Source organism: Protopterus annectens, chromosome 1.part1 (assembly GCF_019279795.1).
Source record: "Protopterus annectens isolate FY-2018-M chromosome 1.part1, PAN1.0, whole genome shotgun sequence".
NCBI classification, from domain to species: Eukaryota; Metazoa; Chordata; order Ceratodontiformes; family Protopteridae; genus Protopterus; species Protopterus annectens.
In genome coordinates, this window is record NC_056726.1 from 272,700,049 (window position 1) to 272,727,676 (window position 27,628).

General features: G+C 42.1%; 1 protein-coding gene across 1 annotated transcript in view; it reads right to left on the reverse strand.

The window, feature by feature from the left end:
• Positions 1 to 27,628, reverse strand: part of TBC1D32 (TBC1 domain family member 32) — a 1,886,357-nt gene that overhangs the window by 1,445,553 nt on the left and 413,176 nt on the right. The gene's annotated exons all lie outside the window — the stretch shown is intronic.

A 27,628-nucleotide genomic window follows, 5' to 3' on the forward strand; every position in this document is an offset into this window, starting at 1 on the left:
ATTTTTTCAGAAGTACCAATTAAGAAATCACTTATCACCTGCACTGTGGCCTACTCATGGCAGTGAATAGTTCCCTCCTTTCAAGTTTTTCACTTAAGTTTTGCATATGGCTCAACTCCTCATTCTTTTATCACAGAAGTGTCCATGGGGAAAAAGAAAACGTTTTATTTTCATTACATTCCATCAAATAAAATCAACATCATGTGGTTTGCTGCAAGAAGTGTCCCTGAAGATGTATCATCATTTGACCTGTCTCGTAAGGTATAACATATACTTCAAAACAGTTTCTAAGTGATCTGGTTATTTAGACTGATACTGACAGTATACATTTCAAGTTTTCAATTGAGCACAAACAGATTAGACATAAATGAGTATTCACTTCAAGAGGACCATCAGTTCTTCAAATAACTCTAGCCATGCTGTCAAGTTGGGGCACATATACACCATCTTCTACTGATGCAAGTTAAGCCACAAAGTGCACTAGACTAGGAAGGTAAGCCCAGCCCGATGCTCTCCAGTTCTACTCTCAATGAAAATCAGCACTTCTACACCTGAAGGTTAAAAATAAATAAGTGTGTACAAATAATTATGAACTTGTTATATTTACTGGGCACAGGACACCAAAAGAGGGTGGATGGACCATGTAGCAATACAGGGACAGAGATAAAAAAAATAATCACCCACTAAGAAACAGCTATTTCAAAGATCAGCAGCCATGCAGAGTGTCTAACATCAGCAATATCTTATTTTGAGGACATCTCTGCAGTGGGTACTTGTATGAGGTACTACAACATTAGGTCTTTGTGAAGAGGTCACTGTAACAGTGCAACACAGCATCTGAGTTTATTCATCAGCTGTGTTGTGTTGGTCTAGCCATTTTTTGATAGCTGTACATTTCCCAGAGAAGGGTTTGTTTAACATCTGCAAAGGTGCACATGGAAGCATGAAAATCCAACATAAATCCAGTGTAATATGCACCCCCTTTAGTTGTTAAATGGTGAAACCACTGTAAAGAAGTATGGGACAGTAGAAAACAAAGGTACACAATGCCAGTAGATACCATATAAAGCATCACTGTAACCAATATATATATATATATATATATATATATATATATATATATATATATATATATAACTTGGGAGAGACTACTGATTACAAACAAAACTTGGTGCATAAAACTGTAATGCAAAAGTGGAAACCAAATCAAGGGTAGAAGGCTTTACTGTTACAATGTCTTCTTCTCATACTGTTTTGGTGAGCATCTCACACAAATATGTTATCTTTCTTTAGGCAGGGTCACTGCAACAGTAAACAATAACATTGGGTATTATCCCAAACAATAAATGAGCTATTCCTGGAACTTGAGCAGTTACAATATCTCCTGTAGATAGCCAAGCTGAAACTAGTCTTACCCCTAAACTGAGCATCTAATGTGAAATGCTTAATAGAAACATGGACAGTAGCCCATGTAGCTGCCTCTAGTAAGTCCTGTGCTAAACATTTGTAAAGTATGCTGCAGATGTAGCTGTTGCTTAGAAGAATGAGCTTTAAATGGACTTTTAAATCTTTTACTGTATTTGTCACAACAGAAATCAATAAACTAGGGCAAACATCTGGATAAGATCTGTTTTATGACAGACAGGCCTTTTGCCTTAACTATAGATCATAAGCATCTGGTCTGTTTGCTGAAGGGTTGACTCTTTTAGTATCAAATTCAACCATTTGTGAATATCCAAAGCATTCCAAATGTGTTACTAAGCATTTTGGTAACCAGCACAAGAAACTAGCAGCTGAATGGACTGGTTTCACAGGGAAGTCTAATACTAAATTTTGTGTAACTGATCACTTCTAAGGAAATGTTCTGAGGACCACCATGCTAACAAGGCCCACAAATCAACGCCTTCAATTCAGAAAACTTTCTGCCTGGAGTTATTGCCAACAGAAAAAAATATTTTTCAGGAAACATTATAGATGTACTGACTCTACCGGTTCAAAGACTGCCAAAGTGAGCTTCCAAGACAAAACCCAAGTCCTAATGAGGTAATATTTCTTTTTGGTGGTCTTAAATGTAAAATCCCCTTTAAGAAGTTATTCTGAGGGGTGAGTTTCTGAGATGATGAAATATGAAATTTAAATCAATAAGCAAACTAAATGCATGCTGCAAAGTTGGCTAAAATAATCAAAGTTGGTGCAAGGCAATTTAACTCATTGAATTTGTTAGATAATAGACTAGATTCAATAAACTTTACACCAAGTGTGCACGATATGTATTCAAGAACATCTCTACCACATTTTTTGTGCTTTCTAGTCACTCATAAAGATTACATTAAGTGTACACATAAACCCGTGGTGGTGGCGCTGCGGTAGCGTTGTCGCCTCACAGTAAGACGCTGTCCGGTTCGATTCTCAGCTACAGCGTCTTCTGCGTGGAGACATGCGTGAATGGGCATGCCTTTGTTGAAGGTTGTGCGTCAGGGCTGATAACTCGGCACGTAAAAATCAACTACCAATCATTAGCGGACCGGAGTTCCGTTGTGGCGACTCCTAACCAGGAAAAGCCGAAAGACACAACAACATAGTCTATACTTTGTGGTAATCTTTATGAATCCCAGTCAATATTTAAAGCTGCAAGAAAATCAGTAGGAAAACTAAAATTAGGAGGAAGAAGGTGTGAGTTATGGCTATGCTGTCTTTTCACTCAGAATGGTGTATACTTAGTGTAGGTGTTACTGAATCCCAGGGAATGTCTACACTACCAGCCTTTTCCATTTTCAAACATATAACTTCCTCTTGTAATCACTTTGGCTTATTTGAGAATTTTAATACCTTACATAAGAAATTAATGGAAGTAATTTCAATTCTGCTCTCCAAGCTGACTAGATTCTTTTGAAAAAAGCAGCATCCAAGATGGCTGAGTACTGTGTTTTATTTGCAAAATGTTTCAAGTGCAAGTGTTACTGAGCTTAGTACACCACCTCTTGATGCAGGGAGGCTGACCAGAAATTATCCTTTTTTTTTTTTTTTTTTTTTTTTTTTTTTAAAATAAGCAGCTACAGAACTCCTGTAACTGATAACTGACAAGAATCAGAATATTCTATTATTTTCTGCTTGTATTATAACATATGAAGGAGCAACTTTTGTGCAGTTAAGTGACTTTTTACAATTAAATAAAATGATCCTTTTAGTTGAAAGGGATGTAATAAATAACTAAGGGTTGAACCATTAAGGTCTTTGAATGGTGGATTTATATTTTTGCATATGATATATCACTCAACTGTCATTTATGCAATGCAGAGTATTATTCTAAGTTTAAAGTCAGCCACTAACAGCTGAAGTAATTTTATTAGAATGCCATACTCTACAAACTATTTTTAGTAATAAAACATTTGAAACTCATTTAAAGTGTGTAGTAAGTGACACTCTTATCCATCTGACTAAATCTGAAAAGGGTATCAAATTTTACCTGCTATAAAGAAGAAACCATGGCTGACTTGACAAAGCTGAAGCTACAAGAATCAAGTTTGCCCTTCTCCTTGTTTACTTTCAAAAGAACTTTCCATGTTAGATGGAAGGAAGGAAAGGAAAATGCATCCTGCTTCTACGCTGACTGATAACGAAGGAGGGATTAGAAAATTAGTATACGGCAGTGGTGCACAATGTCCAGCCCTGGGGCCAAATCCGGCCCTCGACACAACACTATCTGGCCCCCAGAGAGTAACTACATTTTTTTTAAAAAGTGAAAAAATGCTATGCCTTACACCAGTCACGCAAACTTTCCTGCATGTGTTTACTTACCTAATTGACTGCAGTTGCGCACATCTCCAATTTTAGCTGCAGAAGTAACTATTCTTTGTTGTTTATAACTTGTAGTCTGTAAACAGTTGTAACTTTCTGTAAGAGTTTGTAATACGTCATGGCTGCAAGCCAGAATAAAGTTAAATGCAAAGCTGATGTAGAAAACAGGCAATTTCATGACTGCTGTCTTAAGTAAAAATGCCAGTCACCTGTACCTATTGTTAACTAGTAACGACCTACTATGTTTTGAGGTGGCCCGCAGATCCATTAAGAATTCGTGAAGTGGCCCTCCCCACAAAAAGATTGTGCACCACTGGTATACGGTAATTCATGTGGGTGTCAAACATTCACTGCTTAAGCTTTCTGGTGGAAGACTGCAGGATTCTCTTTCAGTGTACTAGGCAGGTTTGTTTGTTCAGTAAATCTGTCTGAGTGTTTTATTTTCCCACAACTAAATACATGAGGTAAAGTTGGCTGAAATAATCAAAGTTGGTACAGGGCAATTTAACTCACTCCTTATGTATGGAATTGCCCATTCCAACATAAGGAGTATTACTTTATAAAGCTAAAAAGGCCCATTACTCCCTTAATTGTTTATGTACCCCATCTCTGTAGTACTCCTTGTGCTAATTTGGGGTGAACCTGGAGGGGGAGGTATTATTCATGAAGGTAATCAGGACCCTTGTAGTGACTTTCACCTCTTTCACGTTGATGTGAAGAGACCTTTACTGTTATGACTAGCAATCCTGTAGTACTGAGCTGCTGCTGAAGTATTCCCTCATTGTCCAAGAAGTCTGTTACCTGCTGCTGTGCTACTGGGCAGGAAAGTGGTAAACCTTTTGCATTCTGGATAGATCTTACCACCAAAATAATTATTTCCTCACTGGGACAATATTAAAACCATGGTTTCCAGACAGTCTGCAGACTGATTTTAGAAATTTCTAAAAATCCACAGAGGCCTGAGAAATGGGAAAATAAAGAAAAAGCAAAAATGGAAATATTTATGGAAGACTTCAATATGCCAAGGTTAGAGGTAGATGAGGCTCAACAATTAACAGTTAAGATAGGAGGAGACAACATAAAAACAGTAATGTATAACCAATCTGTAAGAAAGTCTCCAGAAATAGATGGTATTCCAGTGTTAGTTTGGAAGCTAGGAGGGAAGAAAGTGATAAAGAACTGGAAGGTTTTGTTTAACAGTATTTTAAAAGAAGGGGAAGCACCAACATTCTGGGAAAAAAAACTTTGGTGGCTGTAACATCTAAACAGAAACAGATATGAGATGCTGTTAATTTGCATTTTCCTTAGATGAGCAAAGACTGACGCTGTATACACCTATTAAATACTATGGAGGTTTTAAGCACACCAAATAGAAGCGCTGCAACCAGGAAGTGGGAATGGACAACTTTGAATCTTCACTATTTCATTTGCAGACGTTACTGGTATTTGATGGGAGGCATCCCTCATACTGAGGAATGCCATGAAAAAGTATTTTTCTATGAAGGGTAAGATGGTCTTCATGGCTGTCATCCAGAATTTATTTTTTAAGACAAATTATTTAGATTTCACAAGTCCAAGACTGGCCTCCACATTTTGCCAATATTTAGAGCTAAAAAGTAAAAACTGGGCCCCTTCTAGCATGCTGGCAAGAAGAGGCTCCATGTTTTGCCCGGCTATAGATCTAAGAAATACAAACTGGGCCCCTTTCTGTGTTATGGAATATAATGCACTGTTTACTTTGGCAGTAACCAGTGTTTTAAAGTCAATGCAAGCTGCACTTTACTTAGTTTAACTTGGCGATGTGCTAATCTGCAGACACTTTTTAGTCACGATCCAGGCCAGTTAGCTGCAGCATCAACATTTAGAAATATAGTACAATATATTTAAAATGCTGTGACAACAGTTATTATAAACATAAGACACACTGCAGGTCTTTATCACTTTCTTCCCTCCTCGCAAACTAACACAGTACAAGCCACTGGACAGTATGTACTTCAATAGTCAGTAGATACGTTAAACAGTTCTAATGCATGTAAGACACATTGTTATGAACATACAGCACATAACACTGGATAGTCAAGAATAAACACTGAACTGAATGAAAATGCTTCCATAGCATTGTATGTACATTTCGGAATATTCACTCCTATCTTTTCTTTTGTACATGTTGGCATTTCTAATATAACTTTTTACTTTCAGATAAGGTTTCAATACATTCTTTTATCTGATTAAGAAATTAACTTTGGTATCTAACCATATGTGTCATGTAATTCAAAGACCTTAGGACCAGGACAGGTAAAGTTATGATATCTATTAATACATCTTGATTCCATGTCAAAGTGCAGAAATGAAGATATATTTTCTTCTTTGTTGGGAATGTGATGAGATAGAAAGTGGTGCCTGTTCAGTCCTTTGATTCTTTTACAGCTGTGGGCTATCATTTGGAGTCCAACACATTCTATATGCCTTCTAAGATCCACCTGTATGTGTGCCATGATCTTGCTAACTGACCTACAAAGATCTTTAAATGTATCAAACAGTGGCAGAGCTCAACATCTGGTCTGCTTGAATCTCATCACCACTATATAAGGTTAATAGGGGGAAGGGTCCCTTAAAGATGAGCTAAAGTATTACCCCATATACAACATAACTCCTGCTGGTGCACGACCAGGCAACTGATAGAACTATCCTCCTAGTCTGAATCTTAGAATGTGACTCAGTGGACCTTTTCCTTTTCTATTCTCTGACCTTCACAGGTCCCAGCAAAAGTTCTACTTATTCCAATTTTATCACTGACCGATGTTGGTCTGTACACAAGGCTTACAATGAATGCTGCTGTAGATTGTAAAACTTTCTTCTGTACAATTTTAAAGTATTTTTCTGCAATTCTTCTAATCAAAATGCTGATGAACTGTAGATTGCAAAACTGAAGGAGTTTCTGTTGGCAAGGAGAAGAAACATATGTGCTTCTACTAAAATACATCCTGGAAATATTTATGGAACCTGATAAACATGTAAGAATATCTTTGGAGATCTACATGAGTGAATTGCCTCTGGTATTGCCTTAACTTTGATTAAAATATACTCCAGTGTGTCATTCTTGAAATATTTAATCACCAGCTTTGAAATCTTTGTAGCAGTAACTACCAGGCTGAAGTTATTTCATCAACTGGGCTGGATGAAAACTTATGCTGTCCAACTGTTGCCTCTGTTTCATCTGTTTTTTTTTTTCAGCTTTCTCACTTCTCTCTCTTATTTTCTACTATTCGTTGGACTTTGTATGTTCTTATACTTTAGGAGAAGTTTTTCAATCAAATAAGCTAAAAGTGCCTCAACTCGCACTTCATAATTTTGCAATATTATGAACCTTTTTTACACATATTATGATTAGCAGTCTTCTGGTCTGCAAACGGGCAAAAAAGACACCATTGATAGAAATAAATAAATAAATAAATAAACTTTAGAGGCTACTGGTCTACCACAAGCATAATTGTTGACTGATGTAGAAGTCATACTCTTGAAAATACATTTCACAGATGTTCATCAAAAATACAGCACATAATAACAGCATACAAAATAACTATGCAATAAATACAATCAGACATAGCACAACAACCAACAAGTTCTCAACAGTGGGAAGAAATGAACATGATGTTTACCAATGCTAGATTTACATGGAAAGCACAAGCTACTTACTTCTGTCCCTTTGCTGGCAAGAAATAAAAGTTATGTACTCACCATAAATGCACCTGTGTTGTCCATTTTCATTCTTCCTTAATGAATGAGTTCATATCCAATCCTCGGATCTGACTCAGTCACTTTCTTTAGATTCTAGGATCCTACTCTTGAGCTCCTCCCTTACTCATAATGTCCCTGACTACTATATTACCTCTGATCGAGTTTGCTGCTTTTACAATATTACCACATATCTATGACACAAAAGTTATAGCTGAAAGATATGGAGCTCAAACAGGAAGTATAGCTCCTAGCAACAATTCCGTTAGGTCTCTCCCAAAGACATGGATGGGGGAAGGTGGGAGGGAAGTTAAGGAAGAATGAAAATGGTCAGCATATATGCATAGTTATAAAAGTTATGTACTCACCATATCGGATGTTATTTTCATTTCCTCCATAATGAATGGGACAGAGTAGCCAGCTACAGATACCTTGGGTGACCCTCATGGAAGGATGTTCTGGAGAACCACAGAACAGAATGCTGCTCTGTTTCTGGAGATGATATCCAATTTGTAATGAGAAGTATGAGCATTAGTCCATGTGGCAGCTGCACAAATGTCATCAATGGAGGCTGCAGCCCAAAAGGCAGCTGATGTAGCCATAAACCTACTTGAGTGAGCTTTTGGTTGTCTTGGCAAGGTTAAGCCTCTCAAGGAATAAACATAGGAAATACAATCTGTTATTCATTTGGCTAGTGTAGTTTTTGAGACTGGTTTTCCCATCTTGTTATTTGAGAAGGAAACAAATAATTAATCAGTTTATCTAAATTCCTTAGTCCTGTGAAGGCAAAAGCGAAATTGACTATGGACATCTAAAAATGAACAGTAGATCATCCTTTACTGTCACATTTGGGAAAGAAAACTGGTAAACTGGTCACTTGATTGATGTTTGATTCAGAGGCCACTTTTGGTAGAAAAGAAGGATTAATGCATAAGGTAACGATATCCTTGTGAAAAATCAAATACGATGGTTTTGAAGAGAGTGCTTGGAGTTCAGATATTCATCTTGCTGAAGTGATAGCGACCAAAAACACTGTTTTCCAAGATAGAAACATAAGGTCTACTTTAGCTGAAGGCTCAAAAAGTGAATGTACCAAGATCTTTAATAGTAAAATCAGGTCCCAAGGTGGAGTGGGATCTCGAATTGGAGGTCTAAGTAAAAAACGTACCTTTTAGAAAGGCCTTACACAACTTAGATGAAGCTAAATGAGAGGCATTATCTCCAATATGTTGGCTGCTAACTGAACTTTGATGATGGAAAAGCTTGCCCTGCTTTGAAAGATGGAGACAAGGAAATCTAAGGCAGCTGGGAAAGGAACTGTGAAAGAATCCAGTTCTCTCTGATGAGCCCAAAAGGAAAACGTCTTCCATTTACTCTTATAAATCTTCTTAGTCGAAGGTTTGTGTGACAAAAAAAGAATCTGGCAGACTGGGGAGAATGTCTAGCCATTGTAGGAATTGGAGAAACCATGCAGTCAGTTTGAGGCCTGCAATGTCCGGACTAGGCATTCCTAACGGGTGAGACCGCAGGTCTGGACTGGGATCCAGTGTCCAAGGTGGACATACTAGGTGAGACCATAGGAAGGGAAACCGCAGATGCCGAGGCCAGTAGGAGGCAATGATGATTACTTTGCTCTTCAAACAGAGTGCTTTCTTAAGAAACCTTGGGATTAGAGTCAGGGAAGGGGACGCATAAAGGAGACATGAGGGCCAAACGTGGACTAGAGCATCTCTCAGTGAATGCCCCTGAGGGGGAATTAGGGCAAAGAACCTGCTGCATTTGTTGTTGGGGGATAAGCGAATATATCACAGCACAGCTGACCCCATGTCATCACATCACACCATCACATTTGCCACTGAATGAGTGAGAGGCCACTCGTGAGGCATCAGAATGGTCCTGCTAAGCTGGCCTGCTAAGAAGTTGGACTTCCCCAGTATGTGCATTGCTACAAGAAAGCGGGAGGAGGAGATTGCTTACTGCCAAACACTCATTGCTTCTCAGCACAAGGGATAGAGATCTGGTTACCCCCTGTTTATTTATGAACCTGACTACTAACAAGTTGTCTGTTTGAATAGCAATTGTTCCTACTGGGAGAGAGCTCTGAACGGCCTGCAACCCTAGAAGTACCACTCTCATCTCTAGGACATTTATATGCAAATTGGTCTCTTCTGGGGACCATGTGCCTTGAATGGTCCATCTCAGGTAATGCCCCCCACCCCAACTGGGAGACATCTGTGGCCAACGTGGTGTTCAGGCGAGGAAGAAATAAAGGACTTCCTACAGAAATCTCTGCTGAGTGTATCCACCAGAGAAGGAATTTTCTGCAAACCTGAGATAATTTTATGGGATGTCATAAGGGATGTTGATGAAAGGACCACTGCACAGCTAGAGTCCATTGAAGAATTCTCATATGAAGACAAGCAGTGGGTATTAAAATTATTGCAGCAGCCATTGGCCCTAAAGCTGTTGAGTACATTTTTTGATGAGGGAAAAAGGACAACAAAGAAACTGTCTGACATGATTTCAATGTAAGAACTCTGTTTTGAAGAAGAGCTACACAACTAACTGCTTCTAGACAAGCCCCTGTACACTCCAAGATTTGAATTGGTTGAAGTTGTGACTTGGCTAGATTGACTGCAACTCCCAAAGAGTAACATAATTGGAGAAAGTAATCCCTGGCTCTTTGAGAAGATAGCAATAGTAGACGCCTGGTCAGTGTGATAAGAAACCAGTCGTCTAAATAAGGAAACACTCTGAATCCGAGCAGTCTTAGATATGCTACTACAACTGAAATGCATTTGGTGAACACTCTAGGGGCTGTAGTGAGACAGAAGAGCAGGGCTCTGAACTGGTAATGACTGGCTGCCAGCTGGAAGCATAGATATCTCTAAGAGTGCTTGTTTATTTTGATGTGATAGTGCACATCTTGAAGAGTGAAAGAGCACATCCAGTCATCCTTCTGTAAGAGAGACAGAATGGACTGAACCGTGACCATTGGGAATTTGGAATTCCTTAAAAACTGGTTCAGACAAATGAGATCAAAAATGAGTCGCAGATCCCGTTTCCTTTGGCACTAAAAAGAATCTTGAGTAAATTTTGGATCCTCTTTGGTCTGGGGGGGGGGACCACTTGTATGACACTTTTGTCCAGCAGCTTTTGAATCTCTAGAGCTGCTCCAGCAGCTTTTGAATCTCTAGAGTTGCTAACTCCCTCTAATTGGGTGGAACTTAGAGAAGACATATCCTTTTCCTTTACAGAAATTATAAAAAGGGAATGAAATATCCCCTGGATATGCTCCATTGCACCCATGAATCTTTTGTGATGGCTCTCCAGGCTTTTAGGTTTAAAGACAAGCGACCCCCAAATGCCTCCGGAGAGGGACAGTCAGGAAACCTTTCAGGAGCACTGAAAGGATCTGTCTGAGAAAGAATCTCAAGACACTTGATTCTGCAGACCCCCCTCTGCCACATGGGCATAGGTGTCCATTGTAGCTTAAAAAGTCTCCACATGACTCTTGGAAAGGTCCTTGAGATTTCCAGAACCAAAACTTATTACCACCACATTGATTCCTAGAAAAAGGTGTGTGCGGGGTAGAAAAGTGGATTCCCCGAGCAGACAAGGTCTTTTCAACCTTTTCACTGAGGGAGAGGTCTCTCTAATTGTTGGCCCAAACAAAGAAGATCCATCAAAAGGAGCGCTGATGAATGATGCCTTGAAGGACTCTGCAAAATCGCACTCCTAATGGCTATGCCTGAATTAACCTCATGGATGCATTAGTAATGATTGCAGGGTGGCCAGTCATGAGGAAAAAGACTTCTGTTCATCTGCAGACATGGAGCCAGGGGTAGGGTTAGAAAGTTCCTTGGCTAAGTCCTTCTGTAACCTAGTAAGATGTGCCAGATGATTCAGTGACCATAAGGCAAAGGTCGTTGATGCATACACTCGCTTCCCAAACCTGTCCAATGCCATAGGAGCTCTGTTCAGCCAGCTTCTTTTTAGTGGCTGCCACAATCACCATGGTATCTACAGGGAGTCCGTTGATCCAGTGGTGCCTGTCAGGGGGGGCACTCAAAATCCTGTCTGGATGTTTGGGGATCGGTTCTACACAGTCTGGATACTTCCATGCCCTGGAGGAGACAAGGTCTATAAGCTCATCTGCAGGTGGGGTAACACAAGACATAGCTGGACCAGACACGAAGGCTTCCAAGAACACAGATTCCTGCTGAGAAGGGTTTTGGGAAGACTGACCACTTTCTGGTGAAGGACCTCTGAGATGCCTCCAAACTAGAAATCCTCAGGTGGAGATCTAGGGGACCCTTCCCCTTCATCAAAATTGGTGTCTTCTGTGAGGGATTCCTGTGTGGAATCCAAGTGCTAATCTTGCATGACCTTTTCCGAGGAACCTCTTCAATGGGATGCTCTGGGGAGGAGTCGGAAGAAATGGGGCAGAAGGACCAGTTGAAGCTGAGGACAATCTGGACAGAGCCAAGGCTCTTGATGCAGATGATCCAAGGCTTTCCCTAACTCTCTACTCCAAGGGAAGACTTGAAGCGAAGCTGTCCAATGCCGAAGCTCTGAGGGGAAGTGACAGCTCAGAAAGCTTTGGAGTGTAAGCCAACCCCTTGGATTTGACGTCGACACTCCAGCTCCAAGAACCATCATGTTCCAAATGAGTAGGAGCTGATTGGATCAGGAAGCTGCCAGAGTGGAAGACAGAAGAGTGGCTCCAAAACAGCAAGTCGGATCGGAAAAGGAGCAACTACAGGCTGAAAGAAGGTTTAAGTTTCACAGATCCGATGGGAGATGGAGCAGACAGGACTCCCAATCTGGATCTGTGATCTGAGGAATTTTCTCATCATCCTGTCTACCTCCGACTCAAAAAGAATTTGGGAGGACTTAGAGTGTCTCCTGAAGAAAAGGAGACCTCAACATCAGGGATACAGGCTCTGGGGAAAATCTTCGAGTATGGAGCTGAGGACACTTGGCAACAGTAGACACTGGATCTGAAGACTTTGGATCCAAGCTCTCTGCAACCTTCTTGGAAGGCTCAGATGAAGGTTTGGATAGAGGAGACTGTGCAGGGCAGCATTTTCGATGCTCCCTGGGCTCCTTTATGAGAGGGGGTTCGAGCCCATGAAGAAGTACCAACAAAATTACCAGCAGAAGAAGCAGTGGCTAGAAGGAGGTATTTCAGAATATGTTTGCTTCTTCTGTTGTTAATGGCCTTAGCATTAAAAGCTGCACAGATGGAGCAGGAGGTGTCCAAGTGTGCCGGGTCCAGACAATAAATGCACTCCCTGTGGGCATCAGAGTTAGGGATCTCATGCCCACAGGAAGTGCACTTTTTGAAACCGGCAGTCTTACCAGCCATGCCACAAAATAGTAGAATGAAGTGTTCACTCATTTTTTTTTTTTTTTTTTTTTTTTTAATAAACAGAGAGAGGAAAAAGGAAGGTTTTATTATCAACAATGGTACAACAAAGGATTACCTTAAGGCAATGTAATAGAAGCAGCAAGATTACCAACTATGGCAGCTAAGAATGGCAAACAAACGGAAACTTAAATTTGCTAATAGAAAGGTTTAGGAAAGTTAAAAGAGAGGTAAGGGAGATACTACAAACTGTTATAAGAAAAAAAGAGATAATGAAGAAAAAATATAAATTTATACACTCACTAAAACCCAATAAGAGCTCAAGAAGTAGCAATCCCGTCCGATCTTGAAGAGCAGAAAATGAGAATATAATGGTCAGGGGCATTATGGGTTAAGGAGGTGCTTGATAGTCGGATTGTATAATCTAAAGAAAGTGGCCCAGTCAGAGCCAAGGATCGGATCCGAACCAATTCGTTGAGCAAAGAATGAAAATGACAGCATCAGATCTAATGGTATCCTTTCTTTCAATGTTAGACAAGGTAATATCTCACTACTGTTAACAGTGTTATGACAAATTACTTGTTAGCAGGTTATGGTTGCTGCAAGCCGGTAAACAACATAGTTACCCAGAATTGCATATTTATTAGATAGTGTACTCTTGCAAGGTGATCAACCAATTTAATTGCTTGCCTCTATAATGTCTGTGCGGATGGGCATTCATGAATTTGTGAAAATTATCTGCAACAGAAAACTGTCAGCTTGCATGCCTGTTGTGTGTTACATAACTCAGTTCTTTGCTCTTAGCAGGATCCTAGTTGCCATCATAAAGAAATATAAAATGTTTCATATAATAATTAATAGTATATTGACACCAACTGCATAGCAAAAAAGAAGTTATGTACTTACCATAACGTTCCATGTGTGTTGTCCATCTCGACCTTTATTCTCACTGATGGGCCGGATCCATCTCGGCCATTTCAAAGCTCAAGGTCTTCAGCAAAACTTATGGGCATCCTTCTTTACTCATAATGCAACACTTTAGCTTCCTCAGATCTTATTTGCCCCTAGTACTCTTATACAGACAAGGTGAAGAACAATTATATATATATATATATATATATATATATATATATATATATGTGTGTGTGTGTGTGTGTGTGTGTGTGTATATATTTATATATATATATATATATATATATATATATATATATATATATATGTATGCATGTATCTATCTATATATATATATAAGTAGGACATCAATTCTGAGGCTACAGACTTCTGTAGCGCCCAATTTATACTACTCGGTCTCCCAGGAGTACAGGCAGGGGGTATGGATGGAGGGTTGTGAGAATAAAGGTTGAGATGGGCAACAGACATGCGATATTATGGTAAGTACATAACTTTTTTATGTGATGTTGTTAATCTCCCCTTTATTCTCAGTGATGGGACCACGTCCCAAGCAACCTGTCTCTTGGGTGGCTCATAGGAGAATATTCCTCTGAACCATAGAACCAAAACAGGCTCTACTCCTAGAGGCCAAATCCACTTTGTAATGAGTAATAAAGATAAGAGGTTTTGCCCATGTTGCTGCAGCACAGATATCATCCAAAGGTAACCTAGCTTGGAAGGCTGCAGACATGGCTACCAGCCTGGTGAAATGAGCTTTAACGGGATTTGGAAGGGCTCTATTCTTAGAATTGTAAATGTAGGACATACATAGTGTAAGCCATTGGGATAAGGTAACTTTGGTGACTGGCTGACCTTTTCTAATATCTGATTAAGAAATAGTTGATCTGATTTTCTGATTTCTGAAGAACTGTGTAAGTAGAAATGTAACTGTCTATGAACATCTAAAAGGTGCAGTGAATATTCTCCTTTATTTTGAAAATTTGGGAAGAAAACTGGCAGCTCGATAGATTGGTTGAGGTTACTTTCCTACACAACCTTTGGTAGAAATGAGGGGTTAGTGTGTAAAGAAACTCTGTCCTTATGAAAAAGTAGGTATGGGGGCTTGGTAGACAAAGCTTGCAATTCTGAAACTCTTCTGGCCGAAGTAACACGCACTAGAAAGAGTGTTTTCCAGGAAAGATATTTAAAATCACATGTAGCCGATGGTTGAGAGGAAGGACTGATAATGTCTAACAAGACAAAATGCAGATCCCAGGCAGTGTTGGATTTTTGCATGGGGTCTTATCATAGAAGTTCCTTCTATGAAAGCTTTAAGTTTGTGAGACATGATTCCAGAACCATTTTCTCCTACATGGAAATTTGAAATTGCTGCCAAATAAACTCTAATAGTGGCTGCAGCAGCTCCTTCACTGAAAAGTTTTGTCAAAAATTCTAAAATAGAATGTATGGGTGCAGAAAAAGGATCTATCTGATTATTGCTGGCCCATGTAACAAATCTCTTCCATTTACTTTTGTACAATTTAAGTGTAATGTTTTATGGGAAGATAACAAAATATGTCTGACTGGGGAGGAAAGGACAGGAAACCTGGCAATAAGGGGAACTGGAGCAGCCAAGCTGTTCGTTTGAGATTGTCCAGGTAGGGATGAACTACTCCTGATGGGCGAGTCAGAAGGTCCGGCACAGATTCCAGAATCCATGGTTCATCCCTAAGGTGAGGCTGAAGAAAAGGAAACCAGATCTGACGAGGCCAATAGGGGGCAATCAGGATTACTGTTGTCTCCAACAAACTTGCTTTCTGCAAAAACTTGGGAATTAGAGGGATTGGAGGAAAGGCATAAAGAAGTCCCGGAGGCCAATCATGAATAAGTGCATCCTTTGGTGACTCCCCTGTGGGAGGGATCAGGGCAAAGTAGTTGTTACATTTGGCACTGGTGGGCAATGCAAAGAGATTGCAGCAAGGCTGGCCTCATTTCCGGAAGATCCCTTCTGTGACTTTCTGACTGAGGGACCACTCGTGAGGCCATAAAATGGCCCTGCTCAATTTGTCTGCAATCACGTTGGATTCCCTTGGGATGTGCTTTGCAATCAGAAAGCAGTTGGAAGCTGATGCTCACTGCCAGACCCTCAAAGCTTCTCGATAAAGGGGGGGGGGGTAAGATCTGGCTCCCCCCTGCTTGTTTATGTACCAGACTACAGACATGCTAACCAACTGGACTGCTATCATTCCTAGAGGGAAAGTGTCTTGAAATGCTTGCAACGCTAAAAGCACCACCCTCATCTCCAGGATGTTTATGTGCTAATGAGCCTCATGAACCTGCCAGATGCCTTCAACTATCTTCCCTAGATAATGCCCCCACCCTATCTGGGAAGCGTCAATGGTCACCGTGGCCTGGGGTTGAGGGCGGATGAAGTGACGGCCTTGAGACACCAGGGAAGAGTGAATCCACCACTGGAGATCCTTTTTGCTGGAGTTGGTTAGCATGAATTTGTGTGGCATTGGAAGTTCCAGGATTGACCACTGTGCGGAAAGTAACTACTGAAATATTCTCATATTAAGATGAGCTAGGGGGATGAGTACGACTGACGCAGCCATTTTCCCCAGTACCTGAAGAACCAGTTTTGCAGAGGTGCACATCTTCCTGTTTAACAATCTTACATAAGGGGGGAGATAGTCTACTCTGTCTTGTGGGAGTCTAGTTACCCGTGTGGTTGTGTTTATCTCTGCTCCTATGAAGACTAAGTTTTGACATGGCTCTAGAGCAAATTTTTTGTAGTTTACAGTAATACATAGGGAGGATCAGAGTTGAAGAGTACAGTCCCTGGCTTGTAGCAAAAAATGCCTGGTCGGGATGGTTGTGAGCCAGTCATTCAGCTACAGAAATACCCAGAATCCTTGGTGCTTCCGGTGAGCTGCCACTACTGCCATGCACTTGGTTAACACTCTGGGGGCTGTAGTGAGAGCAAAGGGAAGTGCCCAAAACTGGAAATGACTGGCTCCTAGCTGGAAGTGCAAGTATCTTCTGGAAAGCCTTTCCAGTCAAATGTGGCAGTATGCATCCTGAAGGTCTATAGAGCACATCCAATTGTCTTTTTCCAGGAATGGAAGTATCGAATGCAGTGTCACCATCTGGAACTTGATCTTTTCCACAGATTTGCTCAGACTGTGGAGGTCCAAAATGGGTCTCCGGTCCCCTGTCTTCTTTGGAATTAAAAATAATCTTGAGTAAATTCCGGATCCTCTCTAGTCTGCAGGGGTTTCTTGGATGACTCTTTCTTGGCAACTTTTGGATTTCTAATGTTGCTTTTTCCTTCTGACTGGGTGGAATGTCTGGAACTGACTGGTTGACGGGAGCAGGGTAGGAGAAGGAGATGACGTATCCTCTGGATATTATGTCCTGCACCCATTTGTCATTTGTTAACTTTTGCCAGGTTTCTTGGTGCAGGGACAATTGACCCACGATTGCCTCCAGAAGCAAGTAATAGGGCACTCCTTCAGGAGCGCTGGAAGGGTCTACCAAAGAAAGATTCTCTGGAGCCTTGATTCTGCCGGCCTCCTCTGCGGCGAGGGCAGCGTCTTTCATTATTTAACCCCCTCTGCCTCTAGGGGAACTTTCAGCTTGTGTGTCCTGGAAACACCTTTATGACATTCTGAACCACATTTTCCCACTACCTCTCTGACCTTTAGGGAAGGGTCTAGCAGATGTGGGAAAATGCACTCCAATGGCAGATAAGGTCTTGTCTTCCTGTTCACACCTCATAAGTGTCTCTTTAACCTTAGGCCTAAAAAGAGAAAAGCCATCAAAGGGGGCATTAATGAAAGAAGACTTGAAGGGCTCAGCGAAATCGCAAAGGTGCATCCAGGCCTGCCTCCTGAGAGAGATGCCTGAACCTGCTGCCCTACTCATTCCATCTGCTGCATATGATAAGAGCCTCATGGATGAGTTTACGATTAAATTTAGGTTGGCGAGCTGAGCACCAACTTTATCTGCCACTACATCAGCTACAGCTCCTTGGAGGGAGTCTGTTAGTTCCTTTAACAGGTCCCTTTACCATCTTGTGAAGAGGATAAGGTATTTCAGTGACCATAAGGCAAAGGTCATTAATGAAAAGACATCCTTCCCATACCTATCCATGGTCCTGGAATCCTTATTCGGAGGACGGATAGAAGAATTGGTCTCAGATAGCTTCTTTTTCATGGCCACCACCACAACCATGTCATCAACTGCTACACCTTTTTGTCAAAAACGTCTTCTCTTTAGGGGCTGTAATGTATTTACTTGGCCTTCTATGAGTAGGCCCTTGGAGTCTGGGGTCTCTCAAGCCTCCCAAGAAGTTGAAAGGTGAGACCAAAAGGCCTTCAGGTAAACCGACTCCTCGACCAAGGGGGAGGTGGACTACCAGTCACCTCTCTGCTTTAAAATTTCCAGGATGCCTCCAAAGGAGACATCTTCAGGAGGTGACCGTAGGGACCCTTCTGCTTCATCGAGGCCAGTATCAGATGTAACAGACTCCTCCGGAGAGTCAAGATACTTCCTCTGACATGTCCTCTTCGAAGAGACCGCCTCAGCGGGATATTCTGGGGAGGTTTCAGAAGCAGAAAGAGTCCCCTGCTGGACATCCTGAGGCCTGGGGCCTCTGTGGTCCTATGGAGAGGGTAAGTGAAAAGGCAAAGACACCTCCATAGAACTGGGAGGAAGATCCAAAGAAGACTGTCTCACACTGGGAAGTAGTCAGAACTCTCCTCATAACTTCAAAGGCAGTCCACCCCTGCTCCAAAGAGCTCCCCAGATCCGACAAATGGGATGCTGGGGCCGGTGGCACCTCCAAAGCAGGAGACAGAAGCTCCAAAGCAGAAGTAGGAGCCAAACTCCCCCACGCCGAAGCCCCCAGAGGCAGAGTCAGATCCAGAGAGATCCAAACTGGCTCCGAGGACCCGACTAGAGAGTGTCGGCACCCAGAGGTCTCCTGCTCCAACTGGGAAGAAATGCTCAGGGCAGATACCAGATCCGAGGAGCCAATGGGGACCAGACCAGACACAGACAGAAGCTGGATGTAGGAATCTTCCGGCACTGAAACCAAGGGATGGATCAGGAGAGGAGCAGGCACTGAGGGGGGAGATTGTGTCTGATCCGATTCCTTTTGGCTCGGATACAATACTAATTTGGCCAAGCCCAGTGTCTTTAGCAGCCTCTGCACCACCCTATCTACATCTTCATTGGACAGACTCCTGGTGGATTGGGTAGAAACAGTAGGTGATCTAGATCTGGCCAAAAATGGTGATAGGAGCCGATAGGGGACAGGTTCCAAAGAAGGCGATCGGCTCCGATACCTGAATTTGGAAGGCGAGGTCGACTTCAGAGCTGAGGGTTCCAATTGCTCCACTGAAGCCTATGATCCAAGATCAGTTGTCTGCTCCAGAGGTTCCACTGAAGCCGAACGTCTGGGTGATTCTTGCTTTGGCTCAGAGGAGGATCTTGGCACCAAAGAAGGACGTTTTTGGGACTTTCCCGATTTTTCAGATTTGTCAGACTTAGAAGACGATTCCGTGGATATAGCCTCAGAAAAGGGAGTTTTTATTGACCCTTTCAGAATGAGTTTATTCTTGCGCTCCATCAATGCTCTGTGGTTAAATCCATGGCAGATGGAGCATGACTCTTGTAGGTGAAGAGGCCCCAAGCGATACACACAGGGTGTGAATCACAATGGGGCATCTTTTTTCCACATTTTTCACACTTTTTAAAGCCAAGAGACTTCCCTTCCTGTTTTTGAGACATTCTATGATGAAAGAAGAGACACACACACACACACACACACACACACACACACACACACACACACACACACACACACACACACACACAGCCACACAAACAGTCCTTTAACTTAAAATGACATCTAGAAGGAAAGAGAAAGCAAAAACATTTTATTTTTTTTTATATTTGTCCTCGAACTAAAATAGACGATTAAGCAAAAAGGGGAACAGAGAAAAAGCGGGGGAAATGTCCTCTAACTTAAAATGACGGTAGGTAGACGTCATCTAACTTAAATGGATGCCAACAACCGAAAGTAAGGAGCGAAAGAAGTAACTTGCCTAACACTCAGTCTAAAGAAGAATTAAGAGAGGGTAAAGATATATAAAACTATTTGAATAGAAAAAACTAAATAACAATAAGAAAATATGAGAGATACTATAAGAAAAAATACAAACACTTAGCCCAGAGCTTCAGTGACAAATGAGATCTGAGGAAGCTAAAGGGTTGCATTATGGGTAAGGAAGGATGCCCATGAGCTTTGCTGAAGACCTTGAGCTTTTTTGAAATGGCTGAGACCCATCAGTGAGAATAAAGGCGAGACTGACAGCATCACATTTAACCTTTAGGTTGCATTACCTGATGATATACACCAAAACCATTTTAGCAACAGGACTGTAATATATGGATGCCCTAGGGGTACCATGAATATCTGGAAAATAAAGAGAAGAGCAATCCAGTGCATGTTTTATCCATGAAGACAGCATGCCTAATCTGAAAGCATTTCCACTGGTCTGAGTGGGGAAAACTACATGTCTTGCACAAATGATTAAAACACACACGTGTAGCTTTATTCTGAGTGCTGAAAAAGATGACCTAGCATCAAAATGTCTTTCTCTTGCCAGGCTGGTCATAGTAGGGGTTGAACTCCTATGCTGTGCAGTGGAGATTTGAATAATGAGGCTTCCACTAACCTCTACAAATGGCCTACTACCTATCTTGTGAAGAGACAGCATAGCCATGAATAAGCATGATAAATTATGCTGTTCTTGCAGTTTAGTTGGGATTGATTATGTGAAACAGAGTATTCCCAGTGGTGACTGAGTGCACAGTATAAGCTTTTAATCTGTACCATAATGGAAAGGGTGAACTGATACTGAAAGTAATTTCTGAAACGTCCATACCATAGCATACTTCCCAATCTTAGGAGAAATGTAGCTGACAGTGCATATAAATCTTTGGAAGAAACCTTATACTATCTACATAGGTTCGTACTAGGCTATCTGCCCTAGGGCATTTATAAGCCTAGCCAGAGAGTGTGTGGCTTTCACCACCCCTTAGGATGAGAATACTATGCCCTTTTTGGGTTTAGTTTACTGTGCCTCTGTCTAGTAGTGACACAGAGATGACCCCCGGGGTAAACCTACGATCTCCCATCCATTCGTCGAGATTTCTCTTGAATAGAGTCAGTGAGGGGCTCTGCTTAACATGGACTGGGATTCTGTTCCAGAGTGTAGGGAGCCTTTGGGTTATGAATCTGTCCCTCCAGCACGTCCTACTTATTTCTGTGTTGAGGTTTAAGTCTCTTGTTCTCGTGGCTCTGATGGATTTGGATTTTCTGAGGTGAAGCATGTCCATTAATTCGGATTGGACATGGCCTTGTCGTCAGGCACAGATCACCTCTGAGTAGGTGGTATGCAACTGAATAGAGCTGGAGTTTTTCAGTCGGGCAGCATTTGACATATGTTTAAGACCCTTTATCCTCTTGGTGAGGAACTTTTGGGGTCTTTCCAACTGCTGCAGGTGTCGGGTGAGATACATCCCAAATGGGGCATTGTACTTAATCATTGGCCTGATAAGAGAAGAGTCCAGGGGCACAATGACCTCTCTTGATCTAGATGTGAAACCCTTCATGATAAGGTGGGCAATATAGAAGGTCTTCCTAACCACTTTGGCAATGTGAGTGTCAAATGAGAGGTTACTGTCAACCTGGGTCCCTAGGTCCCTGATTACCTCTTCCGTACTTAATGGATTACCACCTATGTGGTAATTTGTCGGTACCTTGTTTTTCCCAAAGGGTATGACTATACATTTTTTGGCGTTCAGCTTAAGGCCATGGCACTGGCACCAATTATCCGTTTCTATGAGGCCTCTCTGAAGGATGTTTGTGTCCGCTGGAGTATCAATTATGGCGCCCAGTTTGCAGTCATCTGCGAACTTTGTCAGCCACAATCCTCCTATGTTTGCCTGTACCTCGGAAAAATAAATGCCGAACAAGAGGGGTCCCAGGACTGAGCCCTGTGGGACACCGCTTGTGACTGGCTTAGAGTCTGACATAGCTCCAGCAACTCTGACCCTGTGGGTTCTGTCCTTGAGCCAGTTTGCAACCCATCTTGTGACATATGGGTTTACATTTAAGCTGGTGAGTTTGTCTATGATGCCCGAGTGGGGTATTGTGTCAAAGGCTTTTGCAAGGTCAAGGTAGGCTGTGTGAACTGCCTTACCCTCATCAATGGCCTTAGTGACTGTTTCAAAAAGTCGACCAAGTTCAAAAGGCAGGATCTGCCCTTGACAAAGCCAAATTGGGTAGGATCCAATGTCTGTAGGTCCCCAATGTCCTTGTTTATGAGTTCCATAATGATCCTCTCCATAGCTTTGCAGACCAGGCTCGTCAAGCTTATGGGGCAGTAATTTCCAGGGTCCGTAGAAGCACCGCCTTTGTGAAGTGGGACCACTGTTGCCGTACACCACTCTTTGGGTACATATCCTGTAGTAAGGCTAAGACTAAGGAGCAGCCTTCTGTGTGGGTTTAGTTCCTCTTGAGTTCATGAAGCACACAGCCCGGGACACCATCTGGTCCCATTGATGCTGTGTTTTAGCTTTAGAGAGGCGGCTCTCACCTGGGCATCTGAGATGTTAGGGAGGCTACACTCTGCTGGGATAGTTATTTCTCCATTTGGGGAGGGAGGAGAAATTTGCACTGAACCTGTCTGCCAGAATGTTGGCAATGTCAGTGGGTTCAGTGTATTTTGTGTCATTTTGGACTAACTCTGAGCATATCTGGGAGTTTCCACCCAGGTTTCTAACATAGCTAAGGAAGGCCTTGTGATTGTCTTTTGTGTCTTTTGCGATTTTTCTCTCAAAGTTGGCCTTGGATGATTTTATGAGTGATCGTAGTTTTTTGCTAGTACTGATCAGAGATGCCTTCCCTTTTAGGGATTTTGCTCTGTCATGTAGTAGCTTCCTCCTCCTGTTGTAAAGTTTGTTTATGGCTGGGGTCCACTAGACCGGGCGCCTGCCTTTGGGGGAATGGGTCTTGGTTTTATTTGGGATTGCATGATCCATGTATTCTTGAAGGTGCCCATAGAAGGCATTTGCAAAGGATTCAGCAGTGTGGGTTGTGGTTTCCACAGGCCCAGGGGCCTTGAAGGATACCACTTCAATCTTAAGAAGTGTGAAGTTTGCTTTTGAGAAGTTCTTCACTGTGGGGTCTTTTGTGCAGAGGGTGGGGGCGGGATGTGGATTTCCAGTGAGATTAATTTATGGTCTGATCTTACCAAAGAGGGATATACTTCCGGTGTGGAGCATTTTGTCCCCATGTTTGTGATGATCAGGTCTAGTATATTGTCTCCTCTTGTGGGAATGGTGACTAGTTGTTCCATTGCATTTGAGTTTATGAATTCTAGGAACCTTTGGGCTAGGGTGTTGGGGCTTGAGTAATGTTCCCAGTCTATGTTTGGGTAGTTGAAGTCTCCCAAAATGATGGCATTTGGAGAGACATTCATACTCTGCAGTGTCTTCAGGAAGGCTGTGTGGGGTTCCTGAGTTTGAGAGGGTGGTCTGTAGCATGCTACAAACTGTAAGGCAGTTTTGCCTACGGTTAGTTGCACCTAGATAGTCTCCGATGCTTTGTGCGTTGCCACTAACCTGGAGGTGTGGGTATCTTTGATGAAAATGGATACTCCCCCTCCTATTGTGGATCGGTCCAAGTTTTGGGTCGAAAGCATGATATGAGGTAAAACCTGATAGTGCTGGGGTGCTCTCAGGAGCCTTGAACCAGGTTTCAGTCACTGCACAGACATCGATGTTCTCCATACTGAGGAGGGCTTCGAGGGCGTGCATCTTGAGGTTTAGACTTCTGGCATTGAGCAGCATTACCCTTAGTTTTTTTCCACTTGTGTTTTCTAGGGAGGTAGGTTTGTCATTTGAGCCTTGCCTAAAAAAGGCACTATCGGGGTGGCAAGAGCCTTGGCCAATATCCAGAAGCCCAGGGGTGACAGGTGCAAGACATCCCTTGCGAAGCAGCGTGGCTTGTCAAGCATGTCATCCCAAGCAGACAGACATTGGATCCTTAGAATGACACCAGTAATTAACCCAATTCCTAAAACTGATCATTTTGTCTTTGTACTGTGGCATCATTCTTGGTGAGGATAAGATGCTGCTCAGGGTCAGGGTCATACCGGCCTGGGCTACATAATCAGAGAGCTCCTCTATGTCTCTTTTCATGTAGTCCAGGGAGGTATGTCTCAGGTCGTTCACACTGGCATGTACAATGACTGAGTCATATTTGTACTTGCTGTGGAGTGACCTGAGTGCTTGTGTTATGGCGGATTCTAGCTCCCGACAGGCAGCTTACTGTGACCTTTTCCTTGTTCAGTCTGGTGAGCGGGATGTCAGTGTGTCTGACTATGGAGTCACCTATTACAAGTGTGTCTGGCATGTTGTTTGGCCTTAAGGGCTGTGACTGTTTAGCACACTGACTTTGTGAACTATGTGTTGCATGTGCTATGTCTTGAGGTGGTGGTTGCTTGGGTGTCTGCTTTGGAGGCCTCTGTTGTTTTGGTAGATTTTTAATCAGCCTCCGAGTATGTTTTGTGTGTTTATGTGTTTGGTTTGCAGTTGTGATAGTTCTATGTGAGACTGGGTTTGTGGTGTGCGTGGTTACCTTCTCCTCCTGACTGGTCTTGCCAGTACTGAATTGAGAGAGCTCAGCCTCCAGTTTGGCTATATAGTTGCATCTCTGCATATATTTGTATTTGTTGGGAGGAGGAGAGGGTTGTCTGTGTACATGAGGCAATTGTAACATTGCCTCAAGATTCCCAGATTCACCAGCTGAACAGGAGAGGACGCCAGCAACTGACCCTTGACATGCTAGAAATAGTGAAAAAGATTGCTGTGTAACTGAGTCAGAAAGGACCTATAGGAAATGGGTACTCAACAGAATTTAGGTGAATGAAGTACTTTCTTTTGTTTAAGAGTGCTTTACCTGTGTAAAAATGCTTTAGGAGCAAGTGCTGAGCTTTTCAGATAGAGTATAGGCTGTTTAGATTGCAAGTAGAACAGTTCTAAGGGAAAAATTGAAGAGCAGTCTTGGCGGAGCCAGAAAAAGTTTAACCTTGTTTAACCGCGCTGCTGACCGGCATCAAAGAAAGCCGCAAACGCAGATTTTAAGCAGTGAACTACAAAAGAGCTAGGAATGGTCCCAAACAACCAATTACTACAGCTTCTTGTGCTGAGGTCACTTCCCCCAAGGACAGGTAGGCTGCTCAAGGCTCCCCACTCCCTCTGGTGAGCAAAGAAACTTCCTTCTATCCAAGTAAGGTAATGGACAACACAGGAACTACACCACAGCCCAGAATACAGCAATGCCTGTATACTGGTCTAAACTAGTCGAGAAAGGCGGGAAAACAAGGATTTTTTTTTTTTTTGGTTTTTTTTTTGTAGAAACACACACATGAAGCATTAACTTCTGTATATTAGGAAGTTATGTACTATTTGGAAGGGTAGGAATGTGTTTTGATACATAATAAAGCTTGGAACAAAATGACATTTTAATTGCGCTGGCCCTTTCTAGCAGCAGGAAATGCAACTGCTTCCAAACATGTACCAGGATAAACAGTTCAGCCATAGCCTGGATAAGTCTATAGATAGTCAAAACAATGAATGAGTGTATTACTAAGCCAGCCTTTGCAGGGAAAGTTACTACTATGGTAAAATTCCCAGACCAAAGCAGCATAGATGGTGAGCAATCCCAGATTTTATGATTTACACTTACAGTGACCCTCACAGCAAAAAAATCAAGTGGGAAGAACACCTCCCAGATGGAGGCAGAGGACAGAAAGGCCAAAAAGGGAAAATTCCAAAGACTGAGTTTTGCATCACTGAAATGCCAAAGGAAATTTGAGTCCTAAAGTGAAGATACAAACAGCAGTATATGGTGGAGGTATCTAAAGATTACCATTTCTAGTCTCCCACCAGGACACAAGTGCCCCTCAGCAATTACATTCTGCTTGCCGAGCACACTCATGCAAATCTGCAGTCTGCGGCTATCACTCCACCCATACAGTATAAGAAGGAATCAGTACTGCAAACTAAACAAGGATATACATTTTAAGCCTCAAGAGCAGGAGCACACTCAAGCAAATCTGCAGTCTGCGGCTATCACTCCACCCATACAGTATAAGAAGGAATCAGTATTGCAAACTAAACAAGGATATACATTTTGAGCCTCAAGAGCAGGGTCAGTCCACCCAGGCATTCTACTTGTATGTTTTATGAGAGTGAAGCTATTACATTAGCAGTATTTCTTAGTAGTTCTCAGCTTGCTAATAAAACTGACTGTTGTAGCCTTGTGTCCCCCCCACACTAGTACAGTAATCCTAACTGTCCAATAGACAGTATACATTTAATTCACACCCCTGTGACTAAATTAACCATCAAGAAGCCCTCTCAGTGCTTTCTGCCTTAGTTTGTATCACTTGGAGGCCCACTTGTTTATTTGCATCTCTATACATTCCCCTTCACTGCTAATGTATCTCCCTACTCTAATCTGTGCACAAACTGGTTACTAATCAGCAAGTCAATGTGAAGACACACTCCCAACCTTAACAAACTTTGCTGTCTCTTCTCTCCTTCACTTTACAGGTAGTTTGAATTATTACTTACCCCCTCTGAGGCCTTCACTGATTTCCACTGATTGCCTCTCTGGTTTCTTTGCATTCCACCTGGTTTACAACCCTTGTGCTATCTCCCTCCCCCAATACAAAGTCTATATTAGAATCCTGCTGAGCATGGAGCCATCTTTAAATTTCTAGTCTCCCACCAGGGCACAAGTGCCCCTCAGCAATTACATTCTGATTGCCGGTAAGCCATTAGACCTCAGGAATTTGTTTTAAAAGTGTTCAGATTTGTAAAGTAATACTTACTGTTTCTTTTGTCTTAGTTGGCTCTGCCCCGCTCCATTCACCCTAGCTAATGCTCGGGCTCTCTCCGCTCCCCTGCCCTGCCCCCTATTCCCTCCCGCCCCCACTATCTCTACATTTATAGTAATCACAGCCACACCCACATCTCACCCTCACATCACCTCCACCAATCACAGCTCCTCAAGTCATATCACATTATACCACACCAACTTGCTCCACACAAAATACTCCCAATCACTCTCATTCCCACTAGGCATTTTTTACATCACCCACACTACTTCCCCATCCACATATAGTGCAACCCTATAATTCCTATTCAGACCCTTCACCTAGAAACAACTTAAGCTTTATAACCATGACTATCACGCAACTAAGTCTAGTCTGTCTTCTCATAATTCTTTACAACACCACAAGTTATCACTCTAGCAATATCCCTAAACTTAGTAGCACAACACTCCATTATGCACTCTCGTATACAGACACCACACATTATAATAATATCTGACCACAGTTATTCAAGAACTACATAACGGACCAATTCAGGACTAAACACATATGCTCTCATTCCTACTCCAAAAAAACACAATACTTTCTCACACTCCTCACCAAACTCCAACATCTGTATAACCATTTTAACTCCAGGCTCACCATAAGTGGGGATATCCACCCCATCCCAGGCCCAAATCCATCCTGTCCAACTCAAACTGCTCCAACACAAATGTCAGAACATAACACCCCCACTTTCTTCATCCCTGGGCAAATCAACAACAGCAGCAAAACCAACCATCTTTTAATGCTAAATATTAATATTAGAAGTATCAAAAATAAAATACCTGAACTCCAGGCCACAATAGCACAC